This window comes from Ambystoma mexicanum (genome assembly GCF_040938575.1).
Source record: "Ambystoma mexicanum isolate Mex_15411 chromosome 12 unlocalized genomic scaffold, UKY_AmexF1_1 Mex_chr12_unloc.1, whole genome shotgun sequence".
NCBI classification, from domain to species: Eukaryota; Metazoa; Chordata; class Amphibia; order Caudata; family Ambystomatidae; genus Ambystoma; species Ambystoma mexicanum.
In genome coordinates this window covers 4,239,442-4,261,645 of record NW_027182322.1, presented here as the reverse complement: position 1 = coordinate 4,261,645, position 22,204 = coordinate 4,239,442, and the positions used below count along the sequence as shown (strand labels likewise).

Sequence of the window (22,204 nt, the reverse complement as noted above, 5' to 3'; positions counted from 1 at the left end):
TAATCAAGTCAGAATCCAAATGAAAGTCATCAAAGTGGAACCAATTAGAAATAATATAGTTACACAAACCTGGCAATGGTGCGGCAGCCAGGGCCGATAATGGCCCGCAGCCTGAGAGCAGGAAAGTGTGAGAGCAGTGATGGTCTTGTGAGAGTTTACAGCTGTTATTGACCCTGTCCCCTTCCATTGCAGAGTTTTCTCCCTATAAGAAGTGCAGAGGCTCCCTCCGGGGTGCTAATAGTAAATTTATTTTTTTGCACAGGAGAAGTGCTCTTTGCCAATTGCACGTGCCAAATCACCCGAATGCCACCACCATAAAATTCAGGCATTCATGTTCATGCGTCCTCCATGTTATGTCCTTATAAAGGGATGCATGTTCATGATGACTCCATGTCACACCTGCATACAAGGATGCATGTTCATGCCGCCTCGTTCTCTTGGCTTCATACAGGGATTTTATCTTCTCCCTGTCTCACCCTCATGCAGGGATGCATGACCAATGCTCCTTCCCTTCTCGCCCGCATACATGGATGCACGTTCATGTCTCCTCGTTCTCTCGGCTTCATACGGGGATTTTATCTCCTCCCTGTCTCACCCTCGGGAAGGGATGCATGACCAATGCTCCTTCCCGTCTCGCCCGCATACATGGATGCACGTTCACGCCTCCTCCTTCTCTCGGCTTCATACAGGGATCATATCTCCTCCCTGTCTCACCCTCATGCAGGGATGCATGACCAATGCTCCTTCCCTTCTCGCCTGCATACATGGATGCACGTTCACGCCTCCTCCTTCTCTCGGCTTCATACGGGGATCATATCTCCTCCCTGTCTCACCCTCATGCAGGGATGCATGACCAATGCTCCTTCCTGTCTCGCCCGCATACATGGATGCACGTTCACGCCTCCTCCTTCTCTCGGCTTCATACGGGGATCATATCTCCTCCCTGTCCCACCCTCATGCAGGGATGCATGACCAATGCTCCTTCCCTTCTCGCCTGCATACATGGATGCACGTTCACGCCTCCTCCTTTTCTCGGCTTGATACGGGGATCATATCTCCTCAATGTCTCACCCTCACTTCCAACATATGTAACTTCTTGTTCTCTTTGACGTCTGGGGCATGGGTGGCTACTGCACAGCTCTAGATGTCGCCCACCTGCAAGGTGCTATGGAAAGCACTTTTCTACATTGGACGTGCTATATTAACCCCCTCTCCCCAAATACAATAAAAATAAAGAAATATATGTGCTTCCATAATGTCTACCTTCTAATGTTTCATATGTGTAAGCACATTGTCCTCCTCCTGACCACATTCTAAAACTATGTGCAAATTGTTCCTTCTATAAACTGTCACTTCCTTGGCCCTTTATTTATAATGACTGTTATACTCTCTCTCTTTCCGCCACAGTATTAAAATGCCTAGCACACCTCATGATTGGAATAAGAAATTCCTGTCATTTAGTTGGAAATGATTTTCCCATTATCCCCAAAAACTCCTCACTGTGTCTAAGAACGCTTTTTTTCACAGGACAATACAGATCAGATTGACTTGAAAGGTCCTTTCACGCGACTACAGAATGCCTCTCATTCCACTAAAAGATACGCCAGTGCCTACAATAGCCTAGGACTAGACTATGAGTCCCAATGTAGAAAGACCACAAGTCCACAGATATGCCTGTTTATTTAAACATCTGTATTATCATCAGCGTGTGACTGTAAAGGCGGGACTTTGCGCTCTCTGTAACGCGCTCCATTGGCAACATCATTTAAATGTCGTTGGTTCAATCCCTCGCGGATGTTGTTTTTATTCCCATTTGTAACTGGGAAATACTGTCGCTGCAATACATATGTCTTAATCAAACTAGTGGTTATTGACGTAAATGGCAGTGTTATAATGTTTCATGTACTGCAAATGTCACCACATAATGCGCTCTTAATTAGATTTGGTTGAAATACATTACAGTCACCCGATGAAAAAGTGTGCAAAGAGCATTAAAGAAACAAAAGGTTCATAACAGTAACAGGACATATCGAATTGTTTCAGTCCTCCACAGAGATTGCCAATGTATGAATGGAAATTCTAAAATATCTGCCCAAATGCTGTGACATTGCCTCACCGCAATGCCGTGACTCGGATTCCAACCGATGTTGCTGCAGCCACAATGCAGAGTACTAACCACTATATGATCACAGCGAGCTACTTGGGCTGCTACAATGTGACGTTCCACCTCTATCATAAGCTGTACTCCATCTGTGATGTCATGACTCATGTTTGAATTAAAGGTTGGTTGTGATGTTATCCATGAGAATAAGTGGACACCTGATCCCCAGTCACTTATTTAAGATCTCAATAATCAAGTCAGAATCCAAATGAAAGTCATCAAAGTGGAGCCAATTAGAAATAATATAGTTACACAAACCTGGCAATGGTGCGGCAGCCAGGGCCGATAATGGCCCGCCAGCCTGAGAGCAGGAAAGTGTGAGAGCAGTGATGGTCTTGTGAGAGTTTACAGCTGTTATTGACCCTCTCCCCTTCCATTGCAGAGTTTTCTCCCTATAAGAAGTGCATAGGCTCCCTCCGGGGTGCTAATAGTAAATTTATTTTTTTGCGCAGGAGAAGTGCTCTTCGCCAATTGCACGTGCCAAATCACCCGAAGGCCACCACCATAAAATTCAGGCATTCATGTTCATGCGTCCTCCATGTTATGTCCTTATAAAGGGATGCATGTTCATGATGACTCCATGTCACACCTGCATACAAGGATGCATGTTCATGCCGCCTCGTTCTCTTGGCTTCATACAGGGATTTTATCTTCTCCCTGTCTCACCCTCATGCAGGGATGCATGACCAATGCTCCTTCCCTTCTCGCCCGCATACATGGATGCACGTTCATGTCTCCTCGTTCTCTCGGCTTCATACGGGGATTTTATCTCCTCCCTGTCTCACCCTCGGGAAGGGATGCATGACCAATGCTCCTTCCCGTCTCGCCCGCATACATGGATGCACGTTCACGCCTCCTCCTTCTCTCGGCTTCATACGGGGATCATAGCTCCTCCCTGTCTCACCCTCATGAGGGGAAGCATGACCAATGCTCCTTCCCTTCTCGCCTGCATACATGGATGCACGTTCACGCCTCCTCCTTCTCTCGGCTTCATACGGGGATCATATCTCCTCCCTGTCTCACCCTCATGCAGGGATGCATGACCAATGCTCCTTCCTGTCTCGCCCGCATACATGGATGCACGTTCACGCCTCCTCCTTCTCTCGGCTTCATACGGGGATCATATCTCCTCCCTGTCTCACCCTCATGCAGGGATGCATGACCAATGCTCCTTCCCTTCTCGCCTGCATACATGGATGCACGTTCACGCCTCCTCCTTTTCTCGGCTTCATACAGGGATCATATCTCCTCAATGTCTCACCCTCACTTCCAACATGTGTAACTTCTTGTTCTCTTTGACGTCTGGGGCATGGGTGGCTACTGCACAGCTCTAGATGTCGCCCACCTGCAAGGTGCTATGGAAAGCACTTTTCCACATTGGACGTGCTATATTAACACCCTCTACCCAAATACATCCCCAAATACAATAAAAATAAAGAAATATATGTGCTTCCATAATGTCTACCTTCTAATGTTTCATATGTGTAAGCACATTGTCCTCCTCCTGACCACATTCTAAAACTATGTGCAAATTGTTCCTTCCATAAACTGTCACTTCCTTGGCCCTTTATTTATAATGACTGTTATACTCTCTCTCTTTCCGCCACAGTATAAAAATGCCTAGCACACCTCATGATTGGACTAAGAAATTCCTGTCATTTAGTTGGAAATGATTTTCCCATTATCCCCAAAAACTCCTCACTGTGTCTAAGAACGCTTTTTTTCACAGGACAATACAGATCAGATTGACTTGAAAGGTCCTTTCACGCGACTACAGAATGCCTCTCATTCCACTAAAAGATACGCCAGTGCCTACAATAGCCTAGGACTAGACTATGAGTCCCAATGTAGAAAGACCACAAGTCCACAGATATGCCTGTTTATTTAAACATCTGTATTATCATCAGCGTGTGACTGTAAAGGCGGGACTTTGCGCTCTCTGTAACGCGCTCCATTGGCAACATCAGTTAAATGTCGTTGGTTCAATCCCTCGCGGATGTTGTTTTTATTCCCATTTGTAACTGGGAAATACTGTCGCTGCAATACATATGTCTTAATCAAGCTAGTGGTTATTGACGTAAATGGCAGTGTTATAATGTTTCATGTACTGCAAATGTCACCATATAATGCGCTCTTAATTAGATTTGGTTGAAATACATTACAGTCACCCGATGAAAAAGTGTGCAAAGAGCATTAAAGAAACAAAAGGTTCATAACAGTAACAGGACATATCGAATTGTTTCAGTCCTCCACAGAGATTGCCAATGTATTAATGGAAATTCTAAAATATCTGCCCAACTGCCGTGACGTGACATTGCCTCACCGCAATGCCGTGACTCGGATTCGAACCGAGGTTGCTGCGGCCACAACGCAGAGTACTAACCACTATACGATCACGGCGAGCTACTTGGGCTGCTACAATGTGACGTTCCACCTCTATCATAAGCTGTACTCCATCTGTGATGTCATGACTCATGTTTGAATTAAAGGTTGGTTGTGATGTTATCCATGAGAATAAGTGGACACCTGATCCCCAGTCACTTATTTAAGATCTCAATAATCAAGTCAGAATCCAAATGAAAGTCATCAAAGTGGAGCCAATTAGAAATAATATAGTTACACAAACCTGGCAATGGTGCGGCAGCCAGGGCCGATAATGGCCCGCCAGCCTGAGAGCAGGAAAGTGTGAGAGCAGTGATGGTCTTGTGAGAGTTTACAGCTGTTATTGACCCTGTCCCCTTCCATTGCAGAGTTTTCTCCCTATAAGAAGTGCAGAGGCTCCCTCCGGGGTGCTAATAGTACATTTATTTTTTTGCGCAGGAGAAGTGCTCTTCACCAATTGCACGTGCCAAATCACCCGAAGGCCACCACCATAAAATTCAGGCATTCATGTTCATGCGTCCTCCATGTTATGTCCTTATAAAGGGATGCATGTTCATGTTGACTCCATGTCACACCTGCATACAAGGATGCATGTTCATGCCGCCTCGTTCTCTTGGCTTCATACAGGGATTTTATCTTCTCCCTGTCTCACCCTCATGCAGGGATGCATGACCAATGCTCCTTCCCTTCTCACCCGCATACATGGATGCACGTTCATGTCTCCTCGTTCTCTCGGCTTCATACGGGGATTTTATCTCCTCCCTGTCTCACCCTCGGGAAGGGATGCATGACCAATGCTCCTTCCCGTCTCGCCCGCATACATGGATGCACGTTCACGCCTCCTCCTTCTCTCGGCTTCATACGGGGATCATATCTCCTCCCTGTCTCACCCTCATGAGGGGATGCATGACCAATGCTCCTTCCCTTCTCGCCTGCATACATGGATGCACATTCACGCCTCCTCCTTCTCTCGGCTTCATACGGGGATCATATCTCCTCCCTGTCTCACCCTCATGCAGGGATGCATGACCAATGCTCCTTCCTGTCTCGCCCGCATACATGGATGCACGTTCACGCCTCCTCCTTCTCTTGGCTTCATACGGGGATCATATCTCCTCCCTGTCTCACCCTCATGCAGGGATGCATGACCAATGCTCCTTCCCTTCTCGCCTGCATACATGGATGCACGTTCACGCCTCCTCCTTTTCTCGGCTTCATACTGGGATCATATCTCCTCAATGTCTCACCCTCACTTCCAACATGTGTAACTTCTTGTTCTCTTTGACGTCTGGGGCATGGGTGGCTACTGCACAGCTCTAGATGTCGCCCACCTGCAAGGTGCTATGGAAAGCACTTTTCCACATTGGACGTGCTATATTAACCCCCTCTCCCCAAATACAATAAAAATAAAGAAATATATGTGCTTCCATAATGTCTACCTTCTAATGTTTCATATGTGTAAGCACATTGTCCTCCTCCTGACCACATTCTAAAACTATGTGCAAATTGTTCCTTCCATAAACTGTCACTTCCTTGGCCCTTTATTTATAATGACTGTTATACTCTCTCTCTTTCCGCCACAGTATAAAAATGCCTAGCACACCTCATGATTGGACTAAGAAATTCCTGTCATTTAGTTGGAAATGATTTTCCCATTATCCCCAAAAACTCCTCACTGTGTCTAAGAACTCTTTTTTTCACAGGACAATACAGATCAGATTGACTTGAAAGGTCCTTTCACGCGACTACAGAATGCCTCTCATTCCACTAAAAGATACGCCAGTGCCTACAATAGCCTAGGACTAGACTATGAGTCCCAATGTAGAAAGACCACAAGTCCACAGATATGCCTGTTTATTTAAACATCTGTATTATCATCAGCGTGTGACTGTAAAGGCGGGACTTTGCGCTCTCTGTAACGCGCTCCATTGGCAACATCAGTTAAATGTCGTTGGTTCAATCCCTCGCGGATGTTGTTTTTATTCCCATTTGTAACTGGGAAATACTGTCGCTGCATTACATATGTCTTAATCAAGCTAGTGGTTATTGACGTAAATGGCAGTGTTATAATGTTTCATGTACTGCAAATGTCACCACATAATGCGCTCTTAATTAGATTTGGTTGAAATACATTACAGTCACCCGATGAAAAAGTGTGCAAAGAGCATTAAAGAAACAAAAGGTTCATAACAGTAGCAGGACATATCGAATTGTTTCAGTCCTCCACAGAGATTGCCAATGTATTAATGGAAATTCTAAAATATCTGCCCAACTGCCGTGACATTGCCTCACCGCAATGCCGTGACTCGGATTCGAACCGAGTTTGCTGCGGCCACAACGCAGAGTACTAACCACTATACGATCACGGCGAGCTACTTGGGCTGCTACAATGTGACGTTCCACCTCTATCATAAGCTGTACTCCATCTGTGTTGTCATGACTCATGTTTGAATTAAAGGTTGGTTGTGATGTTATCCATGAGAATAAGTGGACACCTGATCCCCAGTCACTTATTTAAGATCTCAATAATCAAGTCAGAATCCAAATGAAAGTCATCAAAGTGGAGCCAATTAGAAATAATATAGTTACACAAACCTGGCAATGGTGCGGCAGCCAGGGCCGATAATGGCCCGCCAGCCTGAGAGCAGGAAAGTGTGAGAGCAGTGATGGTCTTGTGAGAGTTTACAGCTGTTATTAACCCTGTCCCCTTCCATTGCAGAGTTTTCTCCCTATAAGAAGTGCAGAGGCTCCCTCCGGGGTGCTAATAGTACATTTTTTTTTTTGCGCAGGAGAAGTGCTCTTCACCAATTGCACGTGCCAAATCACCCGAAGGCCACCACCATAAAATTCAGGCATTCATGTTCATGCGTCCTCCATGTTATGTCCTTATAAAGGGATGCATGTTCATGATGACTCCATGTCACACCTGCATACAAGGATGCATGTTCATGCCGCCTCGTTCTCTTGGCTTCATACAGGGATTTTATCTCCTCCCTGTCTCACCCTCATGCAGGGATGCATGACCAATGCTCCTTCCCTTCTCGCGCGCATACATGGATGCACGTTCATGTCTTCTCGTTCTCTCGGCTTCATACGGGGATTTTATCTCCTCCCTGTCTCACCCTCGGGAAGGGATGCATGACCAATGCTCCTTCCCGTCTCGCCCGCATACATGGATGCACGTTCACGCCTCCTCCTTCTCTCGGCTTCATACGGGGATCATATCTCCTCCCTGTCTCACCCTCATGCAGGGATGCATGACCAATGCTCCTTCCTGTCTCGCCCGCATACATGGATGCACGTTCACGCCTCCTCCTTCTCTCGGCTTCATACGGGGATAATATCTCCTCCCTGTCTCACCCTCATGCAGAGATGCATGACCAATGCTCCTTCCCTTCTCGCCTGCATACATGGATGCACGTTCACGCCTCCTCCTTCTCTCGGCTTCATACGGGGATCATATCTCCTCCCTGTCTCACCCTCATGCAGGGATGCATGACCAATGCTCCTTCCTGTCTCGCCCGCATACATGGATGCAATTTCACGCCTCCTCCTTCTCTCGACTTCATACGGGGATCATATCTCCTCCCTGTCTCACCCTCATGCAGGGATGCATGACCAATGCTCCTTCCCTTCTCACCTGCATACATGGATGCACGTTCACGCCTCCTCCTTCTCTCGGCTTCATACGGGGATCATATCTCGTCAATGTCTCACCCTCACTTCCAACATGTGTAACTTCTTGTTCTCTTTGACGTCTGGGGCATGGGTGGCTACTGCACAGATCTAGATGTCGCCCACCTGCAAGGTGCTATGGAAAGCACTTTTCCACATTGGACGTGCTATATTAACCCCCTCTCCCCAAATACAATAAAAATAAAGAAATATATGTGCTTCCATAATGTCTACCTTCTAATGTTTCATATGTGTAAGCACATTGTCCTCCTCCTGACCACATTCTAAAACTATGTGCAAATTGTTCCTTCCATAAACTGTCACTTCCTTGGCCCTTTATTTATAATGACTGTTATACTCTCTCTCTTTCCGCCACAGTATAAAAAAACCTGGCACACCTCGTGATTGGACTAAGAAATTCCTGTCATTTAGTTGGAAATGATTTTCCCATTATCCCCAAAAACTCCTCACTGTGTCTAAGAACGCTTTTTTTCACAGGACAATACAGATCAGATTGACTTGAAAGGTCCTTTCACGCGACTACAGAATGCCTCTCATTCCACTAAAAGATACGCCAGTGCCTACAATAGACTAGGACTAGACTATGAGTCCCAATGTAGAAAGACCACAAGTCCACAGATATGCCTGTTTATTTAAACATCTGTATTATCATCAGCGTGTGACTGTAAAGGCGGGACCTCGCGCTCTCTGTAACGCGCTCCATTGGCAACATCAGTTAAATGTCGTTGGTTCAATCCCTCGCAGATGTTGTTTTTATTCCCATTTGTAACTGGGAAATACTGTCGCTGCAATACATATGTCTTAATCAAGCTAGTGGTTATTGACGTAAATGGCAGTGTTATAATGTTTCATGTACTGCAAATGTCACCACATAATGCGCTCTTAATTAGATTTGGTTGAAATACATTACAGTCACCCGATGAAAAAGTGTGCAAAGAGCATTAAAGAAACAAAAGGTTCATAACAGTAACAGGACATATCGAATTGTTTCAGTCCTCCACAGAGATTGCCAATGTATTAATGGAAATTCTAAAATATCTGCCCAACTGCCGTGACGTGACATTGCCTCACCGCAATGCCGTGACTCGGATTCGAACCGAGGTTGCTGCGGCCACAACGCAGAGTACTAACCACTATACGATCACGGCGAGCTACTTGGGCTGCTACAATGTGACGTTCCACCTCTATCATAAGCTGTACTCCATCTGTGATGTCATGACTCATGTTTGAATTAAAGGTTGGTTGTGATGTTATCCATGAGAATAAGTGGACACCTGATCCCCAGTCACTTATTTAAGATCTCAATAATCAAGTCAGAATCCAAATGAAAGTCATCAAAGTGGAGCCAATTAGAAATAATATAGTTACACAAACCTGGCAATGGTGCGGCAGCCAGGGCCGATAATGGCCCGCCAGCCTGAGAGCAGGAAAGTGTGAGAGCAGTGATGGTCTTGTGAGAGTTTACAGCTGTTATTGACCCTGTCCCCTTCCATTGCAGAGTTTTCTCCCTATAAGAAGTGCAGAGGCTCCCTCCGGGGTGCTAATAGTACATTTATTTTTTTGCGCAGGAGAAGTGCTCTTCACCAATTGCACGTGCCAAATCACCCGAAGGCCACCACCATAAAATTCAGGCATTCATGTTCATGCGTCCTCCATGTTATGTCCTTATAAAGGGATGCATGTTCATGTTGACTCCATGTCACACCTGCATACAAGGATGCATGTTCATGCCGCCTCGTTCTCTTGGCTTCATACAGGGATTTTATCTTCTCCCTGTCTCACCCTCATGCAGGGATGCATGACCAATGCTCCTTCCCTTCTCACCCGCATACATGGATGCACGTTCATGTCTCCTCGTTCTCTCGGCTTCATACGGGGATTTTATCTCCTCCCTGTCTCACCCTCGGGAAGGGATGCATGACCAATGCTCCTTCCCGTCTCGCCCGCATACATGGATGCACGTTCACGCCTCCTCCTTCTCTCGGCTTCATACGGGGATCATATCTCCTCCCTGTCTCACCCTCATGAGGGGATGCATGACCAATGCTCCTTCCCTTCTCGCCTGCATACATGGATGCACATTCACGCCTCCTCCTTCTCTCGGCTTCATACGGGGATCATATCTCCTCCCTGTCTCACCCTCATGCAGGGATGCATGACCAATGCTCCTTCCTGTCTCGCCCGCATACATGGATGCACGTTCACGCCTCCTCCTTCTCTTGGCTTCATACGGGGATCATATCTCCTCCCTGTCTCACCCTCATGCAGGGATGCATGACCAATGCTCCTTCCCTTCTCGCCTGCATACATGGATGCACGTTCACGCCTCCTCCTTTTCTCGGCTTCATACTGGGATCATATCTCCTCAATGTCTCACCCTCACTTCCAACATGTGTAACTTCTTGTTCTCTTTGACGTCTGGGGCATGGGTGGCTACTGCACAGCTCTAGATGTCGCCCACCTGCAAGGTGCTATGGAAAGCACTTTTCCACATTGGACGTGCTATATTAACCCCCTCTCCCCAAATACAATAAAAATAAAGAAATATATGTGCTTCCATAATGTCTACCTTCTAATGTTTCATATGTGTAAGCACATTGTCCTCCTCCTGACCACATTCTAAAACTATGTGCAAATTGTTCCTTCCATAAACTGTCACTTCCTTGGCCCTTTATTTATAATGACTGTTATACTCTCTCTCTTTCCGCCACAGTATAAAAATGCCTAGCACACCTCATGATTGGACTAAGAAATTCCTGTCATTTAGTTGGAAATGATTTTCCCATTATCCCCAAAAACTCCTCACTGTGTCTAAGAACGCTTTTTTTCACAGGACAATACAGATCAGATTGACTTGAAAGGTCCTTTCACGCGACTACAGAATGCCTCTCATTCCACTAAAAGATACGCCAGTGCCTACAATAGCCTAGGACTAGACTATGAGTCCCAATGTAGAAAGACCACAAGTCCACAGATATGCCTGTTTATTTAAACATCTGTATTATCATCAGCGTGTGACTGTAAAGGCGGGACTTTGCGCTCTCTGTAACGCGCTCCATTGGCAACATCAGTTAAATGTCGTTGGTTCAATCCCTCGCGGATGTTGTTTTTATTCCCATTTGTAACTGGGAAATACTGTCGCTGCATTACATATGTCTTAATCAAGCTAGTGGTTATTGACGTAAATGGCAGTGTTATAATGTTTCATGTACTGCAAATGTCACCACATAATGCGCTCTTAATTAGATTTGGTTGAAATACATTACAGTCACCCGATGAAAAAGTGTGCAAAGAGCATTAAAGAAACAAAAGGTTCATAACAGTAGCAGGACATATCGAATTGTTTCAGTCCTCCACAGAGATTGCCAATGTATTAATGGAAATTCTAAAATATCTGCCCAACTGCCGTGACATTGCCTCACCGCAATGCCGTGACTCGGATTCGAACCGAGTTTGCTGCGGCCACAACGCAGAGTACTAACCACTATACGATCACGGCGAGCTACTTGGGCTGCTACAATGTGACGTTCCACCTCTATCATAAGCTGTACTCCATCTGTGTTGTCATGACTCATGTTTGAATTAAAGGTTGGTTGTGATGTTATCCATGAGAATAAGTGGACACCTGATCCCCAGTCACTTATTTAAGATCTCAATAATCAAGTCAGAATCCAAATGAAAGTCATCAAAGTGGAGCCAATTAGAAATAATATAGTTACACAAACCTGGCAATGGTGCGGCAGCCAGGGCCGATAATGGCCCGCCAGCCTGAGAGCAGGAAAGTGTGAGAGCAGTGATGGTCTTGTGAGAGTTTACAGCTGTTATTAACCCTGTCCCCTTCCATTGCAGAGTTTTCTCCCTATAAGAAGTGCAGAGGCTCCCTCCGGGGTGCTAATAGTAAATTTATTTTTTTGCGCAGGAGAAGTGCTCTTCACCAATTGCACGTGCCAAATCACCCGAAGGCCACCACCATAAATTTCAGGCATTCATGTTCATGCGTCCTCCATGTTATGTCCTTATAAAGGGATGCATGTTCATGATGACTACATGTCACACCTGCATACAAGGATGCATGTTCATGCCGCCTCGTTCTCTTGGCTTCATACAGGGATTTTATCTCCTCCCTGTCTCACCCTCATGCAGGGATGCATGACCAATGCTGCTTCCCTTCTCGCCCGCATACATGGATGCACGTTCATGTCTCCTCGTTCTCTCGGCTTCATACGGGGATTTTATATCCTCCCTGTCTCACCCTCGGGAAGGGATGCATGACCAATGCTCCTTCCCGTCTCGCCCGCATACATGGATGCACGTTCACGCCTCCTCCTCCTCTCGGCTTCATACGGGGATCATATCTCCTCCCTGTCTCACCCTCATGCAGGGATGCATGACCAATGCTCCTTCCTTTCTCGCCCGCATACATGGATGCACGTTCACGCCTCCTCCTTCTCTCTGCTTCATACGGGGATCATATCTCCTCCCTGTCTCACCCTCATGCAGGGATGCATGACCAATGCTCCTTCCTGTCTCGCCCGCATACATGGATGCACGTTCACGCCTCCTCCTTCTCTCGGCTTCATACGGGGATCATATCTCCTCCCTGTCTCACCCTCATGCAGGGATGCATGACCAATGCTCCTTCCCTTCTCGCCTGCATACATGGATGCACGTTCACGCCTCCTCCTTCTCTCGGCTTCATACGGGGATCATATCTCCTCAATGTCTCACCCTCACTTCCAACATGTGTAACTTCTTGTTCTCTTTGACGTCTGGGGCATGGGTGGCTACTGCACAGTTCTAGATGTCGCCCACCTGCAAGGTGCTATGGAAAGCACTTTTCCACATTGGACGTGCTATATTAACCCCCTCTCCCCAAATACAATAAAAATAAAGAAATATATGTGCTTCCATAATGTCTACCTTCTAATGTTTCATATGTGTAAGCACATTGTCCTCCTCCTGACCACATTCTAAAACTATGTGCAAATTGTTCCTTCCATAAACTGTCACTTCCTTGGCCCTTTATTTATAATGACTGTTATACTCTCTCTCTTTCCGCCACAGTATAAAAAAGCCTAGCACACCTCATGATTGGACTAAGAAATTCCTGTCATTTAGTTGGAAATGATTTTCCCATTATCCCCAAAAACTCCTCACTGTGTCTAAGAACGCTTTTTTTCACAGGACAATACAGATCAGATTGACTTGAAAGGTCCTTTCACGCGACTACAGAATGCCTCTCATTCCACTAAAAGATACGCCAGTGCCTACAATAGCCTAGGACTAGACTATGAGTCCCAATGTAGAAAGACCACAAGTCCACAGATATGCCTGTTTATTTAAACATCTGTATTATCATCAGCGTGTGACTGTAAAGGGGGGACCTCGCGCTCTCTGTAACGCGCTCCATTGGCAATATCAGTTAAATGTCGTTGGTTCAATCCCTCGCGGATGTTGTTTTTATTCCCATTTGTAACTGGGAAATACTGTCGCTGCAATACATATGTCTTAATCAAGCTAGTGGTTATTGACGTAAATGGCAGTGTTATAATGTTTCATGTACTGCAAATGTCACCACATAATGCGCTCTTAATTAGATTTGGTTGAAATACATTACAGTCACCCGATGAAAAAGTGTGCAAAGAGCATTAAAGAAACAAAAGGTTCATAACAGTAAGGACATATCGAATTGTTTCAGTCCTCCACAGAGATTGCCAATGTATTAATGGAAATTCTAAAATATCTGACCAACTGCCGTGACGTGACATTGCCTCACCGCAATGCCGTGACTCGGATTCGAACCGAGTTTGCTGCGGCCACAACGCAGAGTACTAATCACTATACGATCACGGCGAGCTACTTGGGCTGCTACAATGTTACGTTCCACCTCTATCATAAGCTGTACTCCATCTGTGATGTCATGACTCATGTTTGAATTAAAGGTTGGTTGTGATGTTATCCATGAGAATAAGTGGACACCTGATCCCCAGTCACTTATTTAAGATCTCAATAATCAAGTCAGAATCCAAATGAAAGTCATCAAAGTGGAGCCAATTAGAAATAATATAGTTACACAAACCTGGCAATGGTGCGGCAGCCAGGGCCGATAATGGCCCGCCAGCCTGAGAGCAGGAAAGTGTGAGAGAAGTGATGGTCTTGTGAGAGTTTACAGCTGTTATTGACCCTGTCCCCTTCCATTGCAGAGTTTTCTCCCTATAAGAAGTGCAGAGGCTCCCTCCGGGGTGCTAATAGTAAATTTATTTTTTTGCGCAGGAGAAGTGCTCTTCACCAATTGCACGTGCCAAATCACCCGAAGGCCACCACCATAAAATTCAGGCATTCATGTTCATGCGTCCTCCATGTTATGTCCTTATAAAGGGATGCATGTTCAAGATGACTCCATGTCACACCTGCATACAAGGATGCATGTTCATGCCGCCTCGTTCTCTTGGCTTCATACAGGGATTTTATCTCCTCCCTGTCTCACCCTCATGCAGGGATGCATGACCAATGCTCCTTCCCTTCTCGCCCGCATACATGGATGCACGTTCATGTCTTCTCGATTTCTCGCGTTAATACGGGGATTTTATCTCCTCCCTGTCTCACCCTCGGGAAGGGATGCATGACCAATGCTCCTTCCCGTCTCGCCCGCATACATGGATGCACGTTCACGCCTCCTCCTTCTCTCGGCTTCATACGGGGATCATATCTCCTCCCTGTCTCACCCTCATGCAGGGATGCATGACCAATGCTCCTTCCTGTCTCGCCCGCATACATGGATGCACGTTCACGCCTCCTCCTTCTCTCGGCTTCATACGGGGATCATATCTCCTCCCTGTCTCACCCTCATGCAGGGATGCATGACCAATGCTCCTTCCCTTCTCGCCTGCATACATGGATGCACGTTCACGCCTCCTCCTTCTCTCGGCTTCATACGGGGATCATATCTCCTCCCTGTCTCACCCTCATGCAGGGATGCATGACCAATGCTCCTTCCCTTCTCGCCCGCATACATGGATGCACGTTCATGTCTTCTCGTTCTCTCGGCTTCATACGGGGATTTTATCTCCTCCCTGTCTCACCCTCGGGAAGGGATGCATGACCAATGCTCCTTCCCGTCTCGCCCGCATACATGGATGCACGTTCACGCCTCCTCCTTCTCTCGGCTTCATACGGGGATCATATCTCCTCCCTGTCTCACCCTCATGCAGGGATGCATGACCAATGCTCCTTCCTGTCTCGCCCGCATACATGGATGCACGTTCACGCCTCCTCCTTCTCTCGACTTCATACGGGGATCATATCTCCTCCCTGTCTCACCCTCATGCAGGGATGCATGACCAATGCTCCTTCCCTTCTCGCCTGCATACATGGATGCACGTTCACGCCTCCTCCTTCTCTCGGCTTCATACGGGGATCATATCTCCTCCCTGTCTCACCCTCATGCAGGGATGCATGACCAATGCTCCTTCCTGTCTCGCCCGCATACATGGATGCAATTTCACGCCTCCTCCTTCTCTCGGCTTCATACGGGGATCATATCTCCTCCCTGTCTCACCCTCATGCAGGGATGCATGACCAATGCTCCTTCCCTTCTCGCCTGCATAAATGGATGCACGTTCACGCCTCCTCCTTCTCTCGGCTTCATACGGGGATCATATCTCCTCAATGTCTCACCCTCACTTCCAACATGTGTAACTTCTTGTTCTCTTTGACGTCTGGGGCATGGGTGGCTACTGCACAGATCTAGATGTCGCCCACCTGCAAGGTGCTATGGAAAGCACTTTTCCACATTGGACGTGCTATATTAACCCCCTCTCCCCAAATACAATAAAAATAAAGAAATATATGTGCTTCCATAATGTCTACCTTCTAATGTTTCATATGTGTAAGCACATTGTCCTCCTCCTGACCACATTCTAAAACTATGTGCAAATTGTTCCTTCCATAAACTGTCACTTCCTTGGCCCTTTATTTATAATGACTGTTATACTCTCTCTCTTTCCGCCACAGTATAAAAAAACCTGGCACACCTCGTGATTGGACTAAGAAATTCCTGTCATTTAGTTGGAAATGATTTTCCCATTATCCCCAAAAACTCCTCACTGTGTCTAAGAACGCTTTTTTTCACAGGACAATACAGATCAGATTGACTTGAAAGGTCCTTTCACGCGACTACAGAATGCCTCTCATTCCACTAAAAGATACGCCAGTGCCTACAATAGACTAGGACTAGACTATGAGTCCCAATGTAGAAAGACCACAAGTCCACAGATATGCCTGTTTATTTAAACATCTGTATTATCATCAGCGTGTGACTGTAAAGGCGGGACCTCGCGCTCTCTGTAACGCGCTCCATTGGCAACATCAGTTAAATGTCGTTGGTTCAATCCCTCGCAGATGTTGTTTTTATTCCCATTTGTAACTGGGAAATACTGTCGCTGCAATACATATGTCTTAATCAAGCTAGTGGTTATTGACGTAAATGGCAGTGTTATAATGTTTCATGTACTGCAAATGTCACCACATAATGCGCTCTTAATTAGATTTGGTTGAAATACATTACAGTCACCCGATGAAAAAGTGTGCAAAGAGCATTAAAGAAACAAAAGGTTCATAACAGTAACAGGACATATCGAATTGTTTCAGTCCTCCACAGAGATTGCCAATGTATTAATGGAAATTCTAAAATATCTGCCCAACTGCCGTGACGTGACATTGCCTCACCGCAATGCCGTGACTCGGATTCGAACCGAGGTTGCTGCGGCCACAACGCAGAGTACTAACCACTATACGATCACGGCGAGCTACTTGGGCTGCTACGATGTGACGTTCCACCTCTATCATAAGCTGTACTCCATCTGTGATGTCATGACTCATGTTTGAATTAAAGGTTGGTTGTGATGTTATCCATGAGAATAAGTGGACACCTGATCCCCAGTCACTTATTTAAGATCTCAATAATCAAGTCAGAATCCAAATGAAAGTCATCAAAGTGGAGCCAATTAGAAATAATATAGTTACACAAACCTGGCAATGGTGCGGCAGCCAGGGCCGATAATGGCCCGCCAGCCTGAGAGCAGGAAAGTGTGAGAGCAGTGATGGTCTTGTGAGAGTTTACAGCTGTTATTGACCCTGTCCCCTTCCATTGCAGAGTTTTCTCCCTATAAGAAGTGCAGAGGCTCCCTCCGGGGTGCTAATAGTAAATTTATTTTTTTGCGCAGGAGAAGTGCTCTTCACCAATTGCACGTGCCAAATCACCCGAAGGCCACCACCATAAAATTCAGGCATTCATGTTCATGCGTCCTCCATGTTATGTCCTTATAAAGGGATGCATGTTCATGATGACTCCATGTCACACCTGCATACAAGGATGCATGTTCATGCCGCCTCGTTCTCTTGGCTTCATACAGGGATTTTATCTCCTCCCTGTCTCACCCTCATGCAGGGATGCATGACCAATGCTCCTTCCCTTCTCGCCCGCATACATGGATGCACGTTCATGTCTTCTCGTTCTCTCGGCTTCATACGGGGATTTTATCTCCTCCCTGTCTCACCCTCGGGAAGGGATGCATGACCAATGCTCCTTCCCGTCTCGCCTGCATACATGGATGCACGTTCACGCCTCCTCCTTCTCTCGGCTTCATACGGGGATCATATCTCCTCCCTGTCTCACCCTCATGCAGGGATGCATGACCAATGCTCCTTCCTGTCTCGCCCGCATACATGGATGCACGTTCACGCCTCCTCCTTCTCTCGGCTTCATACGGGGATCATATCTCCTCCCTGTCTCACCCTCATGCAGGGATGCATGACCAATGCTCCTTCCCTTCTCGCCTGCATACATGGATGCACGTTCACGCCTCCTCCTTCTCTCGGCTTCATACGGGGATCATATCTCCTCCCTGTCTCACCCTCATGCAGGGATGCATGACCAATGCTCCTTCCTGTCTCGCCCGCATACATGGATGCAATTTCACGCCTCCTCCTTCTCTCGGCTTCATACGGGGATCATATCTCCTCCCTGTCTCACCCTCATGCAGGGATGCATGACCAATGCTCCTTCCCTTCTCGCCTGCATACATGGATGCACGTTCACGCCTCCTCCTTCTCTCGGCTTCATACGGGGATCATATCTCCTCAATGTCTCACCCTCACTTCCAACATGTGTAACTTCTTGTTCTCTTTGACGTCTGGGGCATGGGTGGCTACTGCACAGATCTAGATGTCGCCCACCTGCAAGGTGCTATGGAAAGCACTTTTCCACATTGGACGTGCTATATTAACCCCCTCTCCCCAAATACAATAAAAATAAAGAAATATATGTGCTTCCATAATGTCTACCTTCTAATGTTTCATATGTGTAAGCACATTGTCCTCCTCCTGACCACATTCTAAAACTATGTGCAAATTGTTCCTTCCATAAACTGTCACTTCCTTGGCCCTTTATTTATAATGACTGTTATACTCTCTCTCTTTCCGCCACAGTATAAAAAAACCTGGCACACCTCGTGATTGGACTAAGAAATTCCTGTCATTTAGTTGGAAATGATTTTCCCATTATCCCCAAAAACTCCTCACTGTGTCTAAGAACGCTTTTTTTCACAGGACAATACAGATCAGATTGACTTGAAAGGTCCTTTCACGCGACTACAGAATGCCTCTCATTCCACTAAAAGATACGCCAGTGCCTACAATAGACTAGGACTAGACTATGAGTCCCAATGTAGAAAGACCACAAGTCCACAGATATGCCTGTTTATTTAAACATCTGTATTATCATCAGCGTGTGACTGTAAAGGCGGGACCTCGCGCTCTCTGTAACGCGCTCCATTGGCAACATCAGTTAAATGTCGTTGGTTCAATCCCTCGCAGATGTTGTTTTTATTCCCATTTGTAACTGGGAAATACTGTCGCTGCAATACATATGTCTTAATCAAGCTAGTGGTTATTGACGTAAATGGCAGTGTTATAATGTTTCATGTACTGCAAATGTCACCACATAATGCGCTCTTAATTAGATTTGGTTGAAATACATTACAGTCACCCGATGAAAAAGTGTGCAAAGAGCATTAAAGAAACAAAAGGTTCATAACAGTAACAGGACATATCGAATTGTTTCAGTCCTCCACAGAGATTGCCAATGTATTAATGGAAATTCTAAAATATCTGCCCAACTGCCGTGACGTGACATTGCCTCACCGCAATGCCGTGACTCGGATTCGAACCGAGGTTGCTGCGGCCACAACGCAGAGTACTAACCACTATACGATCACGGCGAGCTACTTGGGCTGCTACAATGTGACGTTCCACCTCTATCATAAGCTGTACTCCATCTGTGATGTCATGACTCATGTTTTAATTAAAGGTTGGTTGTGATGTTATCCATGAGAATAAGTGGACACCTGATCCCCAGTCACTTATTTAAGATCTCAATAATCAAGTCAGAATCCAAATGAAAGTCATCAAAGTGGAGCCAATTAGAAATAATATAGTTACACAAACCTGGCAATGGTGCGGCAGCCAGGGCCGATAATGGCCCGCCAGCCTGAGAGCAGGAAAGTGTGAGAGCAGTGATGGTCTTGTGAGAGTTTACAGCTGTTATTGACCCTGTCCCCTTCCATTGCAGAGTTTTCTCCCTATAAGAAGTGCAGAGGCTCCCTCCGGGGTGCTAATAGTAAATTTATTTTTTTGCGCAGGAGAAGTGCTCTTCACCAATTGCACGTGCCAAATCACCCGAAGGCCACCACCATAAAATTCAGGCATTCATGTTCATGCGTCCTCTATGTTATGTCCTTATAAAGGGATGCATGTTCATGATGACTCCATGTCACACCTGCATACAAGGATGCATGTTCATGCCGCCTCGTTCTCTTGGCTTCATACAGGGATTTTATCTTCTCCCTGTCTCACCCTCATGCAGGGATGCATGACCAATGCCCCTTCCCTTCTCACCCGCATACATGGATGCACGTTCATGTCTCCTCGTTCTCTCGGCTTCATACGGGGATTTTATCTCCTCCCTGTCTCACCCTCGGGAAGGGATGCATGACCAATGCTCCTTCCCGTCTCGCCCGCATACATGGATGCACGTTCACGCCTCCTCCTTCTCTCGGCTTCATACGGGGATCATATCTCCTCCCTGTCTCACCCTCATGAGGGGATGCATGACCAATGCTCCTTCCCTTCTCGCCTGCATACATGGATGCACATTCACGCCTCCTCCTTCTCTCGGCTTCATACGGGGATCATATCTCCTCCCTGTCTCACCCTCATGCAGGGATGCATGACCAATGCTCCTTCCTGTCTCGCCCGCATACATGGATGCACGTTCACGCCTCCTCCTTCTCTCGGCTTCATACGGGGATCATATCTCCTCCCTGTCTCACCCTCATGCAGGGATGCATGACCAATGCTCCTTCCCTTCTCGCCTGCATACATGGATGCACGTTCACGCCTCCTCCTTTTCTCGGCTTCATACTGGGATCATATCTCCTCAATGTCTCACCCTCACTTCCAACATGTCTAACTTCTTGTTCTCTTTGACGTCTGGGGCATGGGTGGCTACTGCACAGCTCTAGATGTCGCCCACCTGCAAGGTGCTATGGAAAGCACTTTTCCACATTGGACGTGCTATATTAACCCCCTCTCCCCAAATACAATAAAAATAAAGAAATATATGTGCTTCCATAATGTCTACCTTCTAATGTTTCATATGTGTAAGCACATTGTCCTCCTCCTGACCACATTCTAAAACTATGTGCAAATTGTTCCTTCCATAAACTGTCACTTCCTTGGCCCTTTATTTATAATGACTGTTATACTCTCTCTCTTTCCGCCACAGTATAAAAATGCCTAGCACACCTCATGATTGGACTAAGAAATTCCTGTCATTTAGTTGGAAATGATTTTCCCATTATCCCCAAAAACTCCTCACTGTGTCTAAGAACGCTTTTTTTCACAGGACAATACAGATCAGATTGACTTGAAAGGTCCTTTCACGCGACTACAGAATGCCTCTCATTCCACTAAAAGATACGCCAGTGCCTACAATAGCCTAGGACTAGACTATGAGTCCCAATGTAGAAAGACCACAAGTCCACAGATATGCCTGTTTATTTAAACATCTGTATTATCATCAGCGTGTGACTGTAAAGGCGGGACTTTGCGCTCTCTGTAACGCGCTCCATTGGCAACATCAGTTAAATGTCGTTGGTTCAATCCCTCGCGGATGTTGTTTTTATTCCCATTTGTAACTGGGAAATACTGTCGCTGCATTACATATGTCTTAATCAAGCTAGTGGTTATTGACGTAAATGGCAGTGTTATAATGTTTCATGTACTGCAAATGTCACCACATAATGCGCTCTTAATTAGATTTGGTTGAAATACATTACAGTCACCCGATGAAAAAGTGTGCAAAGAGCATTAAAGAAACAAAAGGTTCATAACAGTAGCAGGACATATCGAATTGTTTCAGTCCTCCACAGAGATTGCCAATGTATTAATGGAAATTCTAAAATATCTGCCCAACTGCCGTGACATTGCCTCACCGCAATGCCGTGACTCGGATTGGAACCGAGTTTGCTGCGGCCACAACGCAGAGTACTAACCACTATACGATCACGGCGAGCTACTTGGGCTGCTACAATGTGACGTTCCACCTCTATCATAAGCTGTACTCCATCTGTGATGTCATGACTCATGTTTGAATTAAAGGTTGGTTGTGATGTTATCCATGAGAATAAGTGGACACCTGATCCCCAGTCACTTATTTAAGATCTCAATAATCAAGTCAGAATCCAAATGAAAGTCATCAAAGTGGAGCCAATTAGAAATAATATAGTTACACAAACCTGGCAATGGTGCGGCAGCCAGGGCCGATAATGGCCCGCCAGCCTGAGAGCAGGAAAGTGTGAGAGCAGTGATGGTCTTGTGAGAGTTTACAGCTGTTATTGACCCTGT

At 46.2% G+C, this 22,204-nt stretch overlaps 4 non-coding genes across 4 annotated transcripts; all 4 read right to left on the bottom strand.

Annotated features, from left to right (window-relative positions):
- Positions 1-4,489: 4,489 nt before the first annotated feature.
- TRNAH-GUG (transfer RNA histidin (anticodon GUG)) lies at positions 4,490-4,561 on the bottom strand. The gene has a single exon. It is a non-coding gene; the product is annotated as a tRNA-His (tRNA).
- A 4,754-nt stretch (positions 4,562-9,315) lies between these two features.
- Positions 9,316-9,387, bottom strand: TRNAH-GUG (transfer RNA histidin (anticodon GUG)). The gene has a single exon. It is a non-coding gene; the product is annotated as a tRNA-His (tRNA).
- A 7,584-nt stretch (positions 9,388-16,971) lies between these two features.
- Positions 16,972-17,043, bottom strand: TRNAH-GUG (transfer RNA histidin (anticodon GUG)). The gene has a single exon. It is a non-coding gene; the product is annotated as a tRNA-His (tRNA).
- Positions 17,044-19,446: 2,403 nt separating this feature from the next.
- TRNAH-GUG (transfer RNA histidin (anticodon GUG)) lies at positions 19,447-19,518 on the bottom strand. The gene has a single exon. It is a non-coding gene; the product is annotated as a tRNA-His (tRNA).
- Between the last annotated feature and the right edge of the window lie 2,686 nt (positions 19,519-22,204).